This window comes from Sapajus apella, unplaced genomic scaffold, assembly GCF_009761245.1.
Source record: "Sapajus apella isolate SASKATOON/1434 unplaced genomic scaffold, GSC_monkey_1.0 scaffold2, whole genome shotgun sequence".
In the NCBI taxonomy this organism is placed as follows: Eukaryota; Metazoa; Chordata; class Mammalia; order Primates; family Cebidae; genus Sapajus; species Sapajus apella.
In genome coordinates, this window is record NW_022436942.1 from 30,543,775 (window position 1) to 30,565,879 (window position 22,105).

Genomic DNA, 22,105 nt, shown 5'->3' on the forward strand with positions numbered 1-22,105 from the left:
TCAGGGTACAAAATAAATGTCCAGAAATCACAAGCATTCCTATACACCAATAACAGACTAAAAGAGAGCCAAATCAAGAGCAAACTCCCATTCACAATTGCTACAAAGAGAATAAAATACCTAGGAATACAACAAACAAATGATGTAAAGGACCTCTTTAAGGAGAACTATGAACCACTGCTCAAGGAAATAAGAGAGGACACAAACAGATGGAGAAACATTCCATGCTCATGGTTAGAAAGAATCAATATCGTGAAAATGGCCATACTGCCCAAAGTAATTTATAGATTCAATGCTATCCCATAAAGCTACCAATGACCCTTTTCACAGAACTGGAAAAAATCACCTTAAACTTCCTATGGAACCAAAAGAGAGCCCGCATAGCCAAGACAATCCTAAGCAAAAAGAACAAAACTGGAGGAACCATGCTACCCAACTTCAAACAATACTACAAGGCTACAATAATCAAAACAGCATGGTACTGATACCAAAACAGAGATATAGACCAATGAAACAGAACAGAGGCCTCAGAGGCATGCTACACATCTACAACCATCTGATCTTTGATAAACCTGAAAAAAACAAGCAATGGGGAAATTATTCCTTGTTTAATAAATGATTCTGGGAAAACTGGCTAGCCATGTGCAGAAAGCAGAAACTGGACCCTTTGTGATATCTTACACTAAAATTAACTCCAGATGGATTAAAGACTTAAACATAAGACCTAACACCATAAAAACCCTAGAAGAAAAAATAGGCAAAATCATTTAGGGCATAGGCATAGGCAAGGACTTCATGACTTAAGCGTCAAAAGCATTGTCAACAAAGGCCAAAATAGACAAATAGGATCTAATTAAACTCCAGAGATTCTGTACAGCAAAAGATACAATCATTAGAGTGAACCAGCAACCAACAGAATGGGAAAACATTTTGCAATCTGCCCAACTGACAAAGGGCTAATATCCAGAATCTACAAAGAACTAAAACAGATTTACAAGAAAAAAAAACAAACAAGCCCATTCGAAAGTGGGTGAAGGATATGAACAGGCAATTTTCAAAAGAATTCATATATAAGGCCAACAAACACATGAAAAAAATGCTCATCATCACTGGTTATTAGAGAAATGCAAATCCCAACCACATTGAGATACCATCTCATGCCAGTTAGAATGGCAATCATTAAAAATCTGGAGACAACAGATGCTGGAGAGGATGTGGAGAAATAGGAACACTTTTATACTTTTGGTGGGAGTGTAAATTAGTTCAACCATTGTGGAAGACAGTGTGGTGATTCCTCAAGGACCTAGAAATAGAAATTCCATTTGACCCAACAATCCCATTACTGGGCATATACACAAAGCATTATAAATCATTCTATTATAGACACATACACATGCATGTTCATTGCAGCACTGTTTACAATAACAAAGACCTGGAACCAACCCAAATGCCCATTGATGATAGACTGGACAAGGAAAATGTGGCAAATACATACCATGAAATACCATGTAGCCATAAAAAATGATGAGTTTGTGTCCTTTATAGGGACATGGATGAATCTGGAAACCATCATTCTCAGCAAACCGACACAAGAACAGAAAATCAAACACTGCATGTTCTTACTCATAGGCAGGTGTTGAACAATGAGAACACATGGACACAGGGAGGGGAGTGTCACACAGTGGGGTCTGTTGGGGTGTGCGAGGAGGGACAGCAGGGCTGGGGAGGTTGGGAAGGGATAACATGGGGAGAAATGGCAGATATAGGTGAAGGAGAGATGGAGGCAGCAAACTACCTTGCCATGTATGAACCTATGTAACAATCCTGCATGATCTGCACATGCAACCTACAACCTAAAGTGCAATAAAAAAAAAAGAAAGAAAGTTCCTTCTCTTTTATATTCATATATATAGAAATATTTGAGAAATTTCAGGATGTTAGCATAGAGAGCACGCAAACAGCCAAAACCAAATGGTTATCTAGATCACTGTTATACATTACAAGAAAGAAGGCTACACAGTTAAATGCATATTTCAGAATGAGATTAAAAGACACAGCTGTCTAGTCATAAATTTTTCTGTGAGACCTTGGAATTTTCATTAATTATTTCATTTTCTGCCCCAGAAAATTAGAGAGAAATATTAAAGTTTTCCTCAACAAGCCTTGAGAATATATGCTGAATTTTGCATTCAACCAAGGTATAGAAACCTAACATTCTTCTGGCCAGTAGCTACAAAGAGGTTAATTGATGCCTTTAAAAGAATTCTTAGCTTCAAATATTCTGACCCCCATAGAAAACAATTTCCTCCATGTAATTCTATACAAGGAATTGTGTGTGTGTGTTTTAAATAATTTACATCTTAAAAAAGCTTTTTCACTGGCCAACTGTCATGAGAATGGTTCCTTGAACTTTATTAAGTCAAATGTTGAAGCAAGCAAATTGATGACATTGAATTAAGTTATTAATGCAAAATTACTATAACTTTCTTCATGATGATCTATTGGCCTAAAATAACTTGTTTCTGCTCAGAGAGTAGTTGGTAGTTATAAGATGCTTATATACTTTGAAATACATCTTGTATAAAACGTTAAGAAAGAATTTTATTTTCCAAAGATCGAGCGAATGTCTATCTCAGAACCAACTGTAATTTTACTATCTCTTCTAGTGGCTGCTCTTAGTTCCAGATTTCTGGATTTGAAAATTTCTCAGGATCCTGTGAATACTATATAGCAAAATTTGAAGGATGGAGGGAAGGATGTGGATATTTAACTTAGGAAGGATGTGGATATTCTCAATGCACCCCCAGAATGATGTACAAGGTTAATTTGTCTTGGATTTTAAAAAATTATCTTGAACAATCCATGAATTTTGTTAGCCAGCTACATGTATTCAAAATGATGAGATACATTGGTCATACTCACTCAGGTAGATTATATTTCTAAAAAAAAAAAGAAAGAAAGAAAATTTATTGCCGTAGAAAGTTGCTGTTTTCTCAGACTTAGAAAAGTGAAATCCCCTGTTTATTTGTAACAACATTTATAGCAGTCCAAGTTTTAGAGACCATCATTGCCAGATTTTAAATTGAGCATGAAACAGTCTACCTCAAAGACTTCTCTTTGTGGCTTAGTAATTTTATTTTTTCTACTCAGGACATCTATATAATTAAGTAGAATAAATTCACATCTTTTTTTTTTTTTTTTTGCACATTTGACTTCACTCCTTTGGGGCAAATTTATTCCTTGAATAAAACAGAATTGCAAGTCTAAGATACTTGATCATTAAAAGGAAACAAAATGTACACCCCATGTTCAACAAGCATTAGGTCACTGGCATTTTTGTATAATGATTTCATAAAAATATAGTCATGTGCATGACTGAAAATAAATTTATTTAAGTTTCACTCAGTAAAAAATAATTCAAGGAAGTGATTCAAAGAGTTTAAAACAATGATTTTCATTTTCCAGTCAAAATTACTCAAACGTATTTTAATTCAAAATCAAGTAAGGGTAAAACAACCAGGGAATCTTGAGGTTTGAAAGAGCCTAAGAGGCTGTCTTATTTCAGATACAGTTTTAGATGTATGTAATAAGGACTCAAATTAACATTGCTTTAAGCAAGAAGAATGATAAGTTTTCTCTTGTGCAATACTGCAGAAGAAGGCAAACTTTGCTAACAAGGATATTGCCCTCCATTCAGTCATCCAGGGACCCAGGATCCTTTCATATCAATCTGCATCACTAGTCCATAAAATCCAAGATTGCTTATCATCTCATTCCCATATCAGGCACACTCTAAATATCGAACGTTATCACTTTAGCTCATATCCCACAGTTGAAGGGATATAATGCAAAGGATGCAAAGTAGGCTGTGAGTTGTATTGTTTATTACAAACAGTTATGTGGCTATGAAAGAAGGGCATAAGATGACTTAGAGGATAAGTAAAAATCTGTGCCCTAGAGATTGTTTTAGATCTTAATACATAAAACAAATAAAAAGTAAAAATAAAAAACTATCCATAGTTTCTTCATTCCCCATGAGGTTTCTCTAATGACTAGAACTCTATAAAACACATTTAGAAACACTATTCAAGACGAGGTTAGGAAAATGTCTTAAAGGGTCAGGCAGGTAAAGTGAATAAATGCAGCAAGTTGGGTGGGACCTGTGACTGGCAGCAGGACAATCTAAAGAGAACATTCCCAGGTAGGTCTAACAGGGTCTGCTGCACTCTATATTGTTACATTGCTGCTTTGCAGAATTCTGAGTTCTGAGTTACAAGATATTCCCATTTTTCAAGAGAAGTCAGAAATCTATATTTTAGTGAAATCTCCTGATTTTTCAAATTGGTAACTAGTTAAAACATCTTAAAATATTGTAAAGGACAAAAACACATATACAAACCAGATTTACTCAAGGGTCACTCAATACAATATATAATCTTCTGGACCAATCATTTTATTTTCTAGACAAGGAAACAGAGAGCTAGAGTGGTCAAATGACTAGCTCACAGTCACATAGCTAGCCACACCTGGTTAGATATTTTGTCTTTCAGTTCAATATTTCTTATATTATACAATCATGAAATGTCACTATGAAGTTCAGAATACGCAAATAAGAAAAAAAATATTTAAAAGTAATCTAATTCTACGCTGTAATTTAGTGTTCAGCTTTGAAATGAAATATTTGACAACAGATCAAGTGTGTGTTCCATGTCCAATTCCCTCTGAATCCCATAACTGAGAGTGAGATCTGTTCTATTTTCTACCCTCCTGATTTGTATTTGCCAGAGCCCCAGCTGCCTGATCAGTAACACATGAGGCCGGGAAGCGTCAAAGGATATCACTGGCTATGACCCAGAAGCCAATCTTTCCTTTCTCCAGCATGGCCCATTTAATTGCATGCTCATATCATATCAGTGGCAGATTCATTGCAAAAACACATTTTTCATTTTATGTGTATTTTTTCTGTGTGTTGTAAAGTTACATGGTTAAAATATTTTTGGCTGAAAATGGATAACATTTATCTTATAAATGCCTGAGTTGAACTAAATTGTTCTGGATGAGTTATTCATATATGGTACTTACATATGCTGTTTTGTCAGTATTTCTATTCTTTAGAGGCTTCTTGCAGAATAATCTTATGCTAAAGTTTTTTAGTCCATCATGGAAAAATACCTCATACCTCTTTTCTACCTTATGGTGGAATATTTTGAGCGTAAACATCAACAAAAAAGCTGGGCTTATTTTCTAATTGTTAAAAAATTTTTTTGCTTTGAGAAATCTTTCCAACACTTAAGTAGATTTTGTTTTGGTCTACTGAATGTTAACCTAAACATATAATAAGAGGAAAGGCTGAAAATACTAGTCTATACTCATAATTCAAAAAGATCGTTTTCAAATTTGAATTTGCATTAATTTAAAACATTTAGATCTCTCTCTCCTTTTCTCTCTCTTTTTGTCTTTAAACCAGAGGTTTTGGTGATTCCTGTGACACTAGCAGTGGCCAAAATTAATGCGTATAGGGGGTCAACCTCAAAATGAGTTAAAAAGTGGATTTGATTTGGCTGGAAAAATATAAAATGTTTCCACTCTCTATATCTGATGTCTTAAATCATTATATTTAATTAATAGAATGAATTAGATCACATGGAACAATACTAATTTTACCATTAGAAAAACACATGTACAAATGAACATGTAAAACTGCTGTTTCCTGATCACTTTCTGAAGTCTTTTTTTCTCTTCTTTCTCTATCCTTCATTCTCTTTCTCTCTTGTTTCCATCACAACTCTTTTTTTAATCTTTTAATTTCCCCTTAACATTCCCTCTAGTCCTCCTTCACTACCATTAGTGCATTCCTAAAAAGATTGGTGTAAATCATTTATAAATTATATTTTATTACAAATTTAACAAATCTGTGAATGTGTGTCCCTTTAGAAAAAAATTGACATATTGTTTAATAATTACATTGAAGACAGAAACAATACTTTGTAAGTTTAACTGAAAGCTACCTTCTAATATATTACCCCTAATACCCAATATATGAGATGTGGTATTGATAAAAAGTTTCACACTTATTAATATATTTGAGAAGATATTTTACATCCATGTTAATTCATTTACAGTTTCTTTTCTTCAGTTGTTTATCCATAAAGTGAAAAGGTCAGAGTAGAAAATATTTTTTAAAGTCCTCTAACTCTAAAATTCTGATTCTGTTTGTCTTTCTGATGACACAGTTAAGTGCTGCTTTTGAACACCACCCTCTCAAACAAAGGAAAAAGGAGATGCATTAAAATATACTAAACTTTTGCAAATGCTGATCTTTTTCCAGGTGCCTTTATCTTCTTTATATTGATACATAATATTTGTACATATTTATGGGTCATATGTGATATTTTATTATATACATAAAATATGCAATAATAAAGTAAATCAGGTTATTTGGGATATCCATCACCTTGAGTAGTTAACATTTCTATACGTTGGGAATATTTCAAATTCTCTCTTCTAGCCATTTTGAAATATACCATACTTTTTTGTTAACTATAGTCATCCTACTCTGCTATCAAACATAGCAGAATATTTTAATTTATTTCTTGTATCTAACTTATTTTAACCTATTTCTTATATCTAACTGCATGTTTGTACCCATTAATCAAATTCTCTTTATCTCCAACCCCCACCTTCACATCCCTTCTAGTCTCTGGTATCTACCATCTACTACTCTATGCCTTTATAAGATAAACCTTTTTAAGCTTCAACATATAAGTGAGAAAACTCAATATTTGTTTTTCTGCAGGTACCTTCATCTTTAACCTAAGTAAAAAGCATTCTATTTCCACTACATTTACGGTAAAGGCTTTTGTCTTCTTAAAAAAATGGACTCTTTTCCTTCCTCTGCTAAAGAGAACAGCCTGGCTTGGCTAAGGAACAGGTGGTCATTTTGCTTACATTAAACAGGGAGCAAAGATAGAAATATAATAGAAAGATAAAACCTTAAGCAACAGGAGTCAGAGAAGAAAGTTTACCTAGCATTACGGAAAGAAACAAGCTTTCATCAAGCACAGCCAAGGGCAAATGTGCCTTCAGCCTGATCCCTGTGAATCATTTCACACACACAATGTTGAATCACGGTCTGGATTTAAATAAATAATTAAACCAAATAAAGGACAGACCACCCAAATGAACAGGATCTTTACTTACACTGCCTCATTTTCACCCACCACCTTCCTCAATGACAAGATGGATGCCAAAGCCCAAGAGTAAAAGGAATAAAAAGTAGTTATCAATTCAGTGAAAACAGATTTGGTGTTATGGTTTAATTTTCTGGTTGGATCTGATTTTTCTTACTGCAGCATTCTTCCTTTTTTAAGAATTCAGTTAAACTGAGGTAGTTCAATTTACCAATTATGTGAAAAGTAAATATGTGAAGAAAGCAATAGAAAAAAAATATTGAGAGCACTGACATGTGTCACTTCACCATAGGGACACATTCTGAGAAACGTATTGTTAGGCGAGCTCCTCATCATGTGAACATGGCAGACTGCACTTTCACAAACCTAGGTGGCATAGCCTACCACACACCTAAGCTATATGGTATAGCCTATTGCTACCAAGCTACAAACATGTACAGCATGTTATTGTAGCAAATACTATAGGTTACCGTAACACATAAGTATTTGTGTATCTAAACATACCTAAACATAGAAAAAGGTACAGTGAAATACAGTATTAATGATTTTTTAGATGGCATACCTGTATAAGGCACTTATCATGAACGGAGCCTGCAGAACTGAAAGTTGCTCTGGGTGAGTTAGTGAATGAGGGGAGTGAATGTGAAGGCCTGGGACACTACTACACATTACTATAGACTTATAAACACTGTACACTGAAGTTATGCCATATTTATTTTTTAGTTGTATTTCTTCAATAACAAATTAACCTTAGCTTACTATAACTTTTTTACTTTAAAAGCTTTTTAATTTCTAAAAACTTTTTGACTCTTTAATAACACTTAGCTTAAAACACACATATTATATAGCCATGCAAAAATAGTTTCTTTCTTTATATCTGTATAAGTTGTTTTCTATTTTTAATTTTTTTTTGTTTGTTTTTTAAACTTTTCTTGTTAAAAAGTAAAATGCAAATACATACATGAGCCTAGGCCTATACTATCTTCCAGCACCACATCTTATCTCACTGGAAGGTCTGAAGGGACAGTAATGTGCGTGAAGCTGTTGTCTTCTCTGATAAAAATGCCTTCTTCTGGAATATCTCCTAACATGACTGGTGCTGTTTTACAGTTAACTTTTTAATTTTACTTATGTTTAATCCCCTGAGTTTATGAAACATTAATCTCAGCACATTTTCTTTTGAAGCATCTTCTCATATGTGTTACTCTTATTCATTTCTACCGCAACCACCCTGGTTCATGTTTTCATTATTTAAGTTTACACAGCCAGTTTATGGAGCTGTCTTAATCCAATTAGATACAAAGAGAAAAAAAATATCCTTTAGTTTTTATCTGCTACTTACTTCCTTAAACACACTCTTTTGGCTTTCCTTCCTTCGATTCTTTCTTTTTAAATTAAATTTATTTTATTTTAAGTTATGGGATACATGTGCAGGATGTGCTGGTTTGTTACATAGGAAAACATGTGACATGGTGTTTTGCTGCGCCTATCAACTGATCACCTAGGTATTAAGCCTTGCATGCATTAGCTATTTATCCTAATACTCTCTCTCCTCCCAGACCTTCAACAGGCCATTTGACCTAGCAATCCCAACACTGGGTATCTACCCAAAGGAACATAAATCATACTATTACAAATCTATAGGTATGCATATGTTCATTGCAGCACTATTCACAATAGCAAAGCCATGGAATCAACCCAAGTGCCCACCATTGATAGACTGGATAAAGAAAATGTGGTACATATATACCATGGAATACTATGCAGCCATAAAAAGTAACGAGATGATGTCTTTTGCAGGGACACGGATGGAGCTAGAAGCCATTATCCCCAGAAAACCAACACAGGAAGAGAAAATCAAATACAATATGTTCTCACTTATAAATGGGAGCTGAACAATGAGAACACATGGACACAGGGAAGGGAAGAGCTTCTTTTATAAGTATGAGAAGTACCCTCTAAAATAATGAAAATAGTATAGTAAACACATAAACCAATAACAGAGTCATTTATTATCATTATGAAGTACTATGAGGTGTACATAACTGCATCTGCTGCACTTTTATATGACTGGCAGTACAGTAAGTTTGTTTACACTAGCATCACCACAAACACATGGGTGATGTGTTGCACTATGACATTGCAATGGCCACAAGGTCATTCAATAATAGGACTTTCTCAGGTGCATTATAATTTTATGGGACCATCATTGTATATGCAGTCCATCTTTGACCAAAACATTGTTATGTGTCACATAGCTGTACTTTCAGGGGGCAGAGAGTTAAGCAAGAGAAAGAAATAAAAGAAAAAATAACACAATAATGGGCAGTAAGTGCCTTTGTTCATTTCATGCTGCTACACCAGAATACCAAAGATGGGTAATTTACAAATAACATAAATTTATTTCATACACTTCTGGAAGCTGGGAAGTCCAAGATCATGGCACCAGCAGATTTAGTATCTCTAAGGGCCCAGTCTCTGTTTCTAAGTTGGTACCTTGAACTCTATATCCTCTGGAGGGAAGGAACACTGTTTCTCACATAGCAAAAACAGAAGTGTAAAGAGAAAGAACCCACTCCTGAAATTCTTTTTTTTTTTTTTTTTTTGCCAAATATGTCCAGAACCCTCATGGACAGGTTTAATGCATTAAAAAAAAGAATTTCAGAAGTGGGTGCTTTCTCTTTATACTTCTTAAAGATCTCACCTCTTAATACTGTTATAATAGTAACTAGATTTCATCATGAGGTTTGGAAGGAACTAACATTCAACTCATAGCGATAAACAAGGAAAGGGATTCTCTCTCTCTCTCTCTTACCCCCCCATAATTCCCCATTTCCCCCTTTCTTTCACCCTCCTTCTCTCCTTTTCTATCTCCTTGACTTTGCAGCTTCCAGCCTTTCTCTCCGCTACTTAGGAACCTATTTCTTGAAGAGCCATTCTTGTTCTTCCACTCTTTACTTAGTACTCTTCGTGTTGTGTGAGTTAGGAAGGGAAGTGGGGTAGATTTGCAAAGTAGTATATTCTCCATTAAATTTCTCTAATTCTCAACTGATTTCTCTGCCACGAACTTGGCCCCTCACCAATCTGTCCTTCACATCATTGCCAGAAAAAAAAAATCATTCTAAAATGCAAAAATAATCACCCCATGACCATGCTAGAAATCTTTTGAAATTACTCCTTAAGATGTATGGATGCTGTTATCTAAATTAGCTGAGCTCGAAGATCATCACTCCAACTACCCCAAAATACTTATAATTTCCCAAATATATCATACAGGGTTCATACTTAGTGCCTTTGCACAGATTCCTCTGCAACTGACTATTTTCTGACCATCCTTAAAAACTGACTTTGAGCCATCGTCCTCTAGGAAGCTTTCTCTTACCCATATGATTTAGTTATCTCTGCTCTACATGTATCACAGCAACTCTTACATGTAATTATTAGATTTATTTGTCTGTCTTCTATTCACGTACAAGACTGTAAGCAGGACAGCAAAGTGTCAGCAATAGGGAAGGCATTAGCTGTTGGGAGATGCTAACACATAGCATTAAAATGTAGATGCTCCACCTTCATTACATACCAATTGTATATGGTATGTGCCTAACAATCACATCACTTCACATCCTACGCCTCAGTTTCCTCATCTGTCAAATTGAAAAAGCCTGGCATACAGAAAACTCTCAAGATATATTATCTAGTATCACCCACTCAGTATCTTTTTAGTATCTCTAACCTATCTATGTCTATATCTACAGCAGTATCTACATCTATATCTTTGTACTTATCTAGAGAATAATAGAACCTAGACCCTGTTGTCACTCTTAATGTAGTCATATCTAAAGGCTACTCCCTCAGTAGGGCTCTACTCTCTCAGAAATGTGCTCCAGAAGCCAGTTGTAGATAAATATACCAATACTCTTTAAATTAAATATGTTCAATAGGCACATTAGGGTGTCACAGAATCAAAAAAAGACTTCAAGCCAAATTTTTTATTTTATTCAACCAGTACACACGTTATACTCTTTCCTTGAGATGGTCTCAGTTTATGCCTTTACTTCTTGCATAATTATTAGTAATATTCCTTTTCACTTTCAAATATGTCCTGATTTGGACAATCAATTATATAACCATTCCATTTATGGTTCATGCTGATTCTGATTGGTCATAGGTCATAACATTTTCTTCTAATTGGTCAGTGTCTGTGCAATACCAGTTGTTAAATATTTTTAAATAATTTATATGCCTATGAGATAACTGAGGAATCGAAAGGTGACATGATTTTTTTGTAAAATGATTCATCCTATAAAATGAATTGAATTCAAATTCATTAAGTCCTTAGAATAAGAAAAGTGAAAAAGACAAAACAAAAGAAAACCTCTAAGGACTGACCTGAAAACAGAAGGAAGACATGGACAATTTTGACTCTCACTGGTAATAACTTCTTCAGTCCCACCATTTCCCCCTGGACTCTCTCTTCTTTCTCTTAGGTTCAGTCACTGTTGAGAATCTTTATTACCTCCATAACCTCATAGGAACTTAAGGTGCTAACCTAGACACTCAGTTTTTCCATCTGTTCAAAATGGAAACTCCAGGTATTGCCTCCTCTTTATATGAGCATTCCCATTGATTTGCAGATGATTTAGATAGAAATGTCTTCTACTTGATTAGCCAAAGAATTCCTTCAAAGAGTATATATCCTTGAAAGGCAGGGCAAGAACATCAAGTTCTGTAGTTAGGAAAGCATTAAGCTTGCCATATCCATAAGGCTATCCTTCTTAGACTGAAAGGTTAATGAGAATTGTACCATACAATCATTTAAGGAAGAGAAAATGTTTCCACCAAAGAGCCTTTAATGTGAATTAAATTTTCATGGTAAGAAAAGCTATGCAACATATTCAGGATAAAGTGCTTCCCAAGAAGAATATGATCTTGAGGAGAAAACTTTTTTACTTTCCCAGGAGGCTTAAGGAGTTAAGATCTAAGATCTAAAGCAGTAAATTATGGTGTTTATTCCATGATTTCCTACAGATAGAGACAGAGTTGTAGTGGTTCAGGTTGTAGCTTAACGAAGTAATTTTAGTCCCAATAAAGCTTTCTCTAAGGGTCTACTTATCTTCTGTCTATTTATTGCCACCCATATGAAACATCTTCCAAAAAACATAGTGAGATGCATAGGAAGTTGAATAGTGATGAATAAACCCAATTAAAAATCATAATAATAATCCTTTAGAAGCAACCACCGTTCTTGATTTCTTTTACCATCATAGTTTTTTGTTCTAGACTTTAATATTAATATAATTATGCAACATGTATTCTTTTAGGCCAAAAAGTGCCACAGAGCTCCTTATGTTTGGGGTTTTTTGAGGGGGCGGTTCCAATTAACCTATCAACTTAGACCTACCTAGAGTAGGTTTTTGCCTGTCATTTATTGACCTACTGCTACTTCAACATAAACAGACACAAAATGTTCATGAGCGAAAAGCAAGCCTTTTGCTCATGTGTACCTAACACAGCAACATATTTTTGTTATCAGAAAAGAATTTCTCAGATTATTTAGTACATCAAAGATTGATATTTCAAAAAGAAAAAATGATATAGCTTCAACAGAAACTCTAAATCATAAACTCTAAATGTAACTGCCTGGGCCTAAATCTTGGGCCCATCTCTTACTCACCTTAAGGTAAGTTACTTCTTCTCTGCCTGTTACTCATCTGTAAAGTGATGAATTTATAGAACCATCCTTATAGAGCTGCTATGAGGATTAGATCAGCTCATATATAGAAAGTATTTACCATGGTGTCTAGCACATAGCAAGCACCCAATATACTGTAGGTAATATTACAGATATATAAATAATATGTGAATTTGAACATATTTAATAAACATATTTTATTTTTGTATTACATGAAAGTTAAGGCTCCCATGTGACATAAAAATACAACAAAAACTTAAGAGAAAAGAATACAAAATTTATCTACTATGATTTATTATCTTATGCTAAGTCAGCCCTAGAAAATTGTTTTTCATTGTTAAAAATAGAAAAATTGAAATATAAGGATGCTTAAACTTTCTATGACCTGCTGGGCCAATGTACATTAGGATAGCAGATAAGAATTGACTCATGATTCTAACACCACCTTGCAGGTTTTCTAAAGCCCTTGCTCTGGGAATTCTGGCCCCAGCCAGAGTGCTTCTCCCAGGGCTTCACTCTTGTTTTCATTGTGCTTTTCTGAGCATAGTTATGGTGTCCATTTTCTTTGTTATTTCTCTTTTTTTTTTTTTTTTTTGAGACAGACTTGCTCTGTTGCCCAGGCTGAAATGCAGTGGTACAATCTCAGCGTACTATAGCCTCCACATCCCAGGTTCAAGCGATTTATCCTGCCTCAGCCTTCCAAGCAGCTGAGATTACAGGCACATGCACCATGCCCAGCCATTTTTTGTATTTTTAGTAGTGGTGGGGTTTCACCATGTTGGTCAGCCTGGTCTTAAACTCCTGACCTCAGACTCCACCCACCTCGGCCTCCCAAAGTGCTGGGATTACAGGTGACAGCTACTGGCCTGGCCTTTCTCTTCTTTTCATATTTTATCTTACTTTTATGGATTTTTGCCCTTGCTGTATAAAATTCTTAAAATCCATGTCCCAAAATAATGTCACCATCAGAATTGAGTTCTGGAAATATCCCTTTAGTTCTCCTAGTAGCTAAAAACAACATTTAAATTTAAAAGCATGTTAAAACAGGTGGTACCTTCTAGAAGGTTTGTGGTTACAAAATAAGAATCAGATTGATATCGTATACATACTTGAAAACCTTTTTTCATACCTTTTGTTCTTCAATCCTTCTGAATAATTGTTCCCTCTTTAATTAATAAAAACATTTCCTTTTTCCCTTTAAGAAACTGTTAATCTGCTTCTGCAAAACACAGGCAGGATAAAATTTGTTTATCTCTAATTTTTTATTTTCTCTTTGTTTAATGTTTTCTATTTAAATATGTAAAAAGCCTAAATAAATATGTTCTCTCTTAAATTAACATTTTTGTCCCTGAAGTAAAGCAATTTATTCTGATCATGTGAGCACAAGTTAACAAATTCCATAAGATTCACAAATTCACTTATCAGGGCAGGTTCACAGTGATTTCATTTTTCAGTATTAACTTCTATCCACTCCCAGAAAAGAATTTTTTACATCTGGTTTTTCTAGCTCTATTTTGTATGCCTCATATTCATATTTCCATTGCCATATTCTATTTTATTTAAGCAGCTTAAAACATCACAATGTTTCTTTACCCATGCAACATTGTCTTTTCATTTCTATAATATGCACTTTTTTCTTTTAATAAGATTTTGGACTGCTTAGTTGTATTCCTAGAACATCAAGCCAGAAGTTCTTGTTACTTTTTCCAGTTATTTCTTCCAAAATAGATCACGTTGCTTTACTCTTCAAGCTTACATCATTCTCTTTCATCCCTAGCAAAGAATGACTACAACTATGCCACTTGGAGTAATTCTTAGTTATTTGATAATCAAGATTCTCATCGCATATTCCCCAGGCATCCCATACTGATTTATTTTTTTAATCTTTTTCTGGCAAAAAAAGAAAATTGCTTAAAACAATTCTATGATGTCTGATTCATGGCTTCAAATAGGCTTTCCCTTTCCCATTTTGACCTTTCCTTTCTTGACTTAGATCTCAGAAAGTATGAAGAGGCACCTAAAGGAAAATAAGCCCTCATGTCCCGTTAGCAGATAAACCTTAAGTAGTTCTCTTTGACATGATTCTTTGCTCTCCTTTTTAAGCATTAATTCCCCCTTCCCTTGATTACTTTAGGTGATGTAAAATTTTTCCATACTAATGCCACCATGGGCCACCCCTGTTAAGAAGTCCTTTAGTATGTACACTTAAAATATGGAACATATTACTGTACATCTGCTATAATAATATTGCCAGATATGTGTATGCGCAGGTAATTGTTTTGACTCATCAAATAAAGGATTGTTTCTTTTGTATCTTGCTTACTACTTATACAAATGGTGAGAAGGCAACTATTACTAAATAAATACTTGAGGTATTCTATTAAATTGATCATTTATTCATTTATTCAACATTTATTGATCACCTATTCTGTGTCACTCATTGCACTAGCTGCTGTGTGTACAGAGATCAATCAAATGGTCTTATCTCCCAACAGTTCATGGTCTGGAGAAAAAAAAATGAAAAACTAAAAAATAGGTAGTTGCACTACAGAACACAAAATCTGCAAAAAGCATGGAATTAAAAAGAAGAACCCCTGAGTAAGTGTAAAATGAGGGTGGAGGAAGGAGAGAGTGGGAAAGAGGAGGACCAGCAGAACTTAATGAGGCAAAAGACATGAGGGACAAAGTGCTCCAGGCAGAAGGCAAAGCACAGAAGGAGGTACTAAGGTTGTTATGGAATGCTTGGGTGATTTGCATGTTTCCACAAAGCTACAGAGAAAAATCTTGAGAAATGGTGAAAGATGAAGCTAAGAAGATGGCCAGAGCCAGATTATAAGAGACCTTGAATGACATGTTGATCTCATACTTAGATCTCAGAAAGTATGAGACGGACCTGAAGGAAAATATGCCCTCATGTCCCACTAACAGATCAACCTTAAATAGTTCTCTTTGATATTATTATTTTCTTTGTTCTCTATTTTAAGCATTAAATTCCCCTCTCCTAGATTGTTTTAGCTAATGTGAATGAAGCCTTTCCTGACTAAGGCCACCATGGGCCATCCCTCTGTTTTGAAGTGCTTTAGCACTTACATTTAAAATATGGAACACATTGCAGTATACCTACTGTAACAGCGTTGCTAGTATGTGTGTGCCTGCACTTTGCCCTGCTCACTGCTAGTCTGTGACTAGTCATTTGACTTCTGACGAGGACCAGGAAAGTGACTTCAGGCTCTGTCTGCTTCTCAGGTTTCTGCTTTCCAATACTTGAAATTTTTTTCATTTCAGGCTGTACTCTCAGTCTCACACTCCATGCCAAATACCACTGTTCGATTATCTATATTTTTGTATTTTGTCTCTCACATGTGTTTTTAAGTCTCCAGTGTTTAATTACCTACCAAATACAGCAGAAATCCTGTACAATATGACCTCAAATGCATCTCCACTATCATTTCCCATTTCCCCCTAAACGCACTGTTTATGAATGGGAGCTATGGTTTCTCAACTCCATGTCCTGGCTCAGGCAGTTCCTTTCACAATGTCCTCTCCATTTTCTGTCTGCTAAAACCTTTTCAGTCTTCCAGTCATGTCTCCCACATTACTTTGTCTTCTTAGAATCAACAATGTATTTCATTTCTATTCTTTCAGCATTTATTGTCCTCTGCTCTGTCTTTGTATTTATTTATTTTATTCATCTGACAAAAATGACTGCTCCCTGATGGTCAGAACAAAGTCTTGGCTGAGTTTTTTATTTTCCCTAGTGCATCACACCATTTCTTGAGCAGGTTAACATCAAATTAGAACATAATAAATTCATGAATATTATTAATGAAGCTTAATCTACTCTTTTCCTCCTAAATGGTCATAGTAGTTACTTTATTACCTCAAATTACTTTACTATGTTATGTACAAGGAAGGTAGAGGCTGATGTTTTAGCTCTATTTTATAGAAGTAAACATTTGAGTAATAAGGAGTTAAGAAATTTACTTAAGAGATTTGGGATTGGCATCTAAGCTCCTGATACCAATTCAGTATTTATTTAGTCTATGCTAGATCTAAGATACTTTCCCTTGAAGGTATTAAAAGGTAAGCTTTAAGAAAACATTAAGAATTGTTTTGACCACTATTCATCACCAATACTGGAGGAAATATAATGAAAAAGTCGTTAAATGTCCATAAAAAAATAAGTTATGGTTTCTAATTTTATAACTTAGAGATGTAAAGATTTCAGTTAAAGGGATTAAAAAGTGAAGACATAGTTTAGAGTGGTCTAAGTTAATTTGAACTATTTTGGGTTTTAATGTACTGAAAAATCAATTTATTCAAAGTCATTTCACTACATGGCAAACCTACCCAAAGACCATTTGGAGGAAAATGTCAGATCAATATCCTAAGTCTGTAAGAACCTTTGTTGAAACCATTCAAAGGCAGATTCAGGTATGAATACAAGCCCACCAATATACAGAAGGCTATAAACTGTTTTTAAGTAAAATACCACCCATTCACAAATAATACATAAAGATAGGAGGACTACTGGTCATCCAAATTTTAAAACTTGCATGAGATTAGCAGCCAGCTAAATTAAATCAGTAAGAGCTTAGGAAAATGGCTGAAGTGAAAAGACTACAGTGAAATTAAAACTTGGAAAAAATCTTCTATCTATAACTCATCAATGTCAGCAAATTGACTTTTTGGAAACCAATTTTCAGTAAATTGTCTTGATTCCAGTTTGGAAAAATGTCTGGCCTCTGTTACTTACACTTACTTCTCCTATTAAGGCTCTAGGTTTGTATATAGACACTGCAGCTGATCTCCAATCCAGGGCCTTAATCTGAACCTTGACTCTATTACAACTAATATTGCTTTTCTTACTTATGTCCTTCTTTAAGATTTTAACTCCTATGAAGATCAAGACCACATACTACATCTTATGACTCTATGTGCCAATATCTTGCACACTGTTTTATATTTGGTAGCTAGTACTATTAACTATCGATTGAGAGTAGGGCATCAACCTAATTACCTTACCTTTGAGGGGGCATTTTGGGGGAATGTTTTAAAGATATTTCCACCTTATGGTGATTTAATAGTTTCATCTTTATATATGAAAAATATGGTAATTTTGTAACTAAATTGAATTTATTCTTGAGCCGAATAGAGTTTAGCTGCCCTATTATAAGCTCATTCAACTTGACTGAATATTTTTCTTGATTGGCAATTGAAAAAAGAACCATATATTATCCTTCCAAGCCCTACAATTATTGAATAATTCTTATATGAAAAACTTTGAATTACAAGATATTTCTGTCATTAATAATGATTACTTTCAATAGGAATTTGAATTACTTTAATTACTTGTCCTTTCTGTTTTGCAATAAAGCAAAGCCCAACAAAAAAGCAAATCCTCTCAAGCTGTAAGTCAGGACTTCTGACTATTTTATTATTTTAGAAATACCTCTCTCCAAGTATATTGATCCTGAGACAGCCTGCTTTATTCCTGATCACAGGGAGGAAGGCCATATCGTATCATATCTGATATCTGAGATTTCTCTCCTACATTTCAGAGGTCCTGAGCTCTTCTGTAATTACTTCCTAGAGTCTCCTTGATTCTCAGCCCTGAAAGTCTCTAATTTGATCTAGCTTGTGTTGTGTTGTTTCTGAACTATTGATTAGCTTATTAATGCCTCTTGTGAAATCTGATTAATGCTCATTATTCTAAGCTGTAGTTTGCTTATATGCTATCATATATTATCATAGTATTTTCTATCTTATATTTTAGCTATACCCACACCAGACTTTCCAATTTGATTCTGAACATTCTTTTTGCCCTTTGTCCTTAAACAGACAGTTGTCCTTCATAATATATTCTTTAATACTAGGAAGATTCCCCTTTTATACATGCGAAAGAATTAGTTGTCCAAATACCCTAAAATATAGTCTACTCAAATTTTAACACTACCAGAACATGAACTCCATAAAAGCAAGGAGCTTCCTTGTCATGTCCATCATTGAATCCTAGTTCACAGATCATGCCTGGCAATAGCGCTAGTCTCAATAATGTTTGTGGTACAAAAGAAAACAATCAGTTCTTTGTACCTATGGGTTCTGCATCCATATATCAACCAACCATAGATCGCAAATATTCCAAAAAGTTGCATTTGTCCTAACTAGAACAGACTTTCTTCTTGTTGATATTTTCTGAACAATACAGTGTAATAACTATTTACATAGCATTTGCATTATATTAGATATTATAAATAATCCAGAGATGATTTGGATTATACAAGAGAATGTATGCAGGTTATATGCAAATGATAGGGCATTTTACATCAGAGACTTGAGCATCTTCAGGTTTTGGTATCTGAGGAGAGTACTGAAACAAATCCCCCCTGGATATTGAAATATAACTGCACTTTGTTAATATGCAACATTATGAAAGGAACAGTTTTTAGTTGGTCTTTTTAGATATTTATAAATCATAAAGACTGCAACATTATTTTCAAACCTTAGAGACAGAACAGCATTTTAGTATAGCAGTTATTCTTATAATTTTCATTACTGATATATTTCATTCATAGTGGTTTCACAGGAAATACTTATATTTAAATATGCCTAGCAGCCTTTTCAATGAAAGTGTAGACTCTGTAAAAAGAAAAACAATATGTATCTGAAAGGGTTTTTTTGTTGTTGTTGTCCTTACAAGAGAAGGTGGAGGGATGCAGATAGCCTAGCCACAATTGGAAACAGAAGTCTAGTACCCCTTAAGCCATGCCAGGAAGATGTGCTTACCCTCAGTGGGGGGTATGGTGGGAGAAGAACATGCAATATTTCAGGTTATTCAGCACGAGTGTTTCAAAGAAATACCACTAAAAGGAGTTACTTATCAGTTCACTAGTACCTTGACAAGAAGTGGTGTATTTCAGTTCCGAGATTGTAGAGATGTCTGGGTCCAGAAGGCATGAGGTCTGGAGCAACAAGCACACGGGACCTGAAATAGCAACAACTGCTTACTACTTGCTGGGTATGTTCTATGTTCTTTACATCTACTTTATTTACTTATTCATTTAATCCTCAAAACAACTCTATGAGATATATATATACACACAGACACACACACACATATATGTACACACACACACAATACCTATGATATAGGGATTATTATTATACCCAATTTTATAAAGAGGGGAATTGAGGCACAGAAAGGCTGAGTAATTTATTCAAAGTCACACAGTTGTTGAGCAGCAGAGTTGAAATTCAAACCCAGATAGTCAGGCTCCCCAGTCTGTACTCCTAACCCTAGTGCTTTCATGACTCTGTGATGACACTTCTTTAGCACTTATACTGTGCCAGGTTCCCTTCCAAGCACTAGGTTAACACATTTGAGGTATGAAGTAAATATAAGGATAGTGGAAGATAAAATTTACCTAGGGCTTCTTCTTTTCTGAAGTAATTTTTAAAAATTGAGATTCTCTAATCTCCACTACTGAAGAATACAACTTGACAAGGAAATTAACTAATATAAAGAAAGGCATGGATACAATAAGAATTCTGCTTTTAAAATCATGAGGGTTTTTTTCCTTTAATTGCTATTTTTGATTCAGGAGTACATGTGCAGGCTTGTTACATAGGTAAATTCATGTCACTGGGGTTTGGTGTACAGATTATTTCATCACCCAGGTACTAAGCATAGTACCCAGTAGGTATTTTTTCTGATCCTCTCATTTTTCCTGCCCTCTACCCTCAAGTAGGCCCCAGTGTCTGTTGTTTCCCTCTGAAAATCACAGAATTCTAATGTTAAAAAAAAAAATAAGTATGCTTACATCACTAAATCATAGAATACTACAGAATAAAAGAGAATTAAAAAGAAAGAGCTAAATGTATCAACCTGAGTAGATCCTCAGAAAAGTAAAAATGTTGAGTGAAAAAAATCAAGTTGCAAAATAGTACATGCAGTGTGATACCATTTATATAAAGTTTAAGACATGCAGGATAGTTCTATATACTTTCTGGGTAGGGAAAGATATGTAGTAACATCCTAAAAACATGAATGAGAATGATAACCATCAGATTCCAAATGCCAGCTACCTCTGCACAGGAGGGAGGAAATATGAATGGGGAGAATATCTAAGGGAATCAATCTGTTTTTCATAATAGTACATGACTGTTCTATTGACAGTACATGATAGTACATGATAGTACATGACTGTTCTCTCTCTACAAACCTTCTTATATATCTGAAAACTTCTTAAAATGAAGAAATCATTAAGTAGTTTCAGGCTAGATGGTAATCTAATCGATCAATAGATAGATAGATAGATAGATAGATGATAGATAGTTCACACATATATACACACTTCCATTCAAATAAATACCCTATGTCTCTCTTCTCATGTCTGTCTTTTAGAAATTCTTTTCTCCACTAGATCAAAAGGAAATCTCTTGAAAAGAAAGTTGTAGCTGTACATAATACATGTGCTGGGTATCTTCCATTCTACTTGTCATACGGTTTCATTCCACTTGCCATGCTCTGTGCCTTAGGAGGCTAACCTGAATCAACTGCATCAACAGGACATCCATACCTTCTGAGTTCTGGTTGGATTCAGCCAATTGTAAGCCCCCCCAGGGTCAGAGGAAAAGGGGAGAGTGAGATTATGGTATTTATTCCCTTGTCCTCCTTCTGGCAGGCTGTCTTGACTTGGCAGGCTCCTTCACCAAAAACATTGCTCCTCTCAAAAAAATTCAATACAATTCTCTCTACAGTCTGGTCTCTTCTAGTTCCAGTAACTACTATTTGCGTCAGTTCTTTGTGTCTGTGAGTGGTAAACAGTTGAGGTGTTATTATTAGTACCTGGTTCCTGCACTATCCTTGAAAATAATCCATTTAAAAATAAACTCTTTCATGTGAACAGACACTTTTCAAAAGAAGACACATAAGAAACCAAAAAACATGAAAAAATGCTCATCATCACTGGTCATTAAAGAAATGCAAATCAAAACCACACGAGATATCATCTCACGCCAGTTAGAATGGTGATCATTACAAAATCTGGAGATAACAGATGCTGGAGAGGATGTGGAAAAATAGGAATACTCTTACACAGTTGATGGGAGTGTAAATTGGTTCAACCATTGTGGAAGACAGTGTGGCGATTTCTCAAGGAGCTAGACATAGAAATTCTGTTTGACCCAGCAAACCCATTACTGGGTATATATCCAGAAGAAC

General features: G+C 34.7%; 1 long non-coding RNA gene across 1 annotated transcript; it reads right to left on the bottom strand.

Annotated features, from left to right (window-relative positions):
• Nucleotides 1-8,583: 8,583 nt before the first annotated feature.
• On the bottom strand, nt 8,584-21,985 carry LOC116563139. The gene is made up of 4 exons (XR_004274241.1): nt 21,974-21,985; nt 19,881-19,885; nt 10,510-10,515; nt 8,584-8,683 (listed from the first exon to the last, which is right to left on the bottom strand). It is a non-coding gene; the product is annotated as an uncharacterized LOC116563139 (long non-coding RNA).
• Between the last annotated feature and the right edge of the window lie 120 nt (nt 21,986-22,105).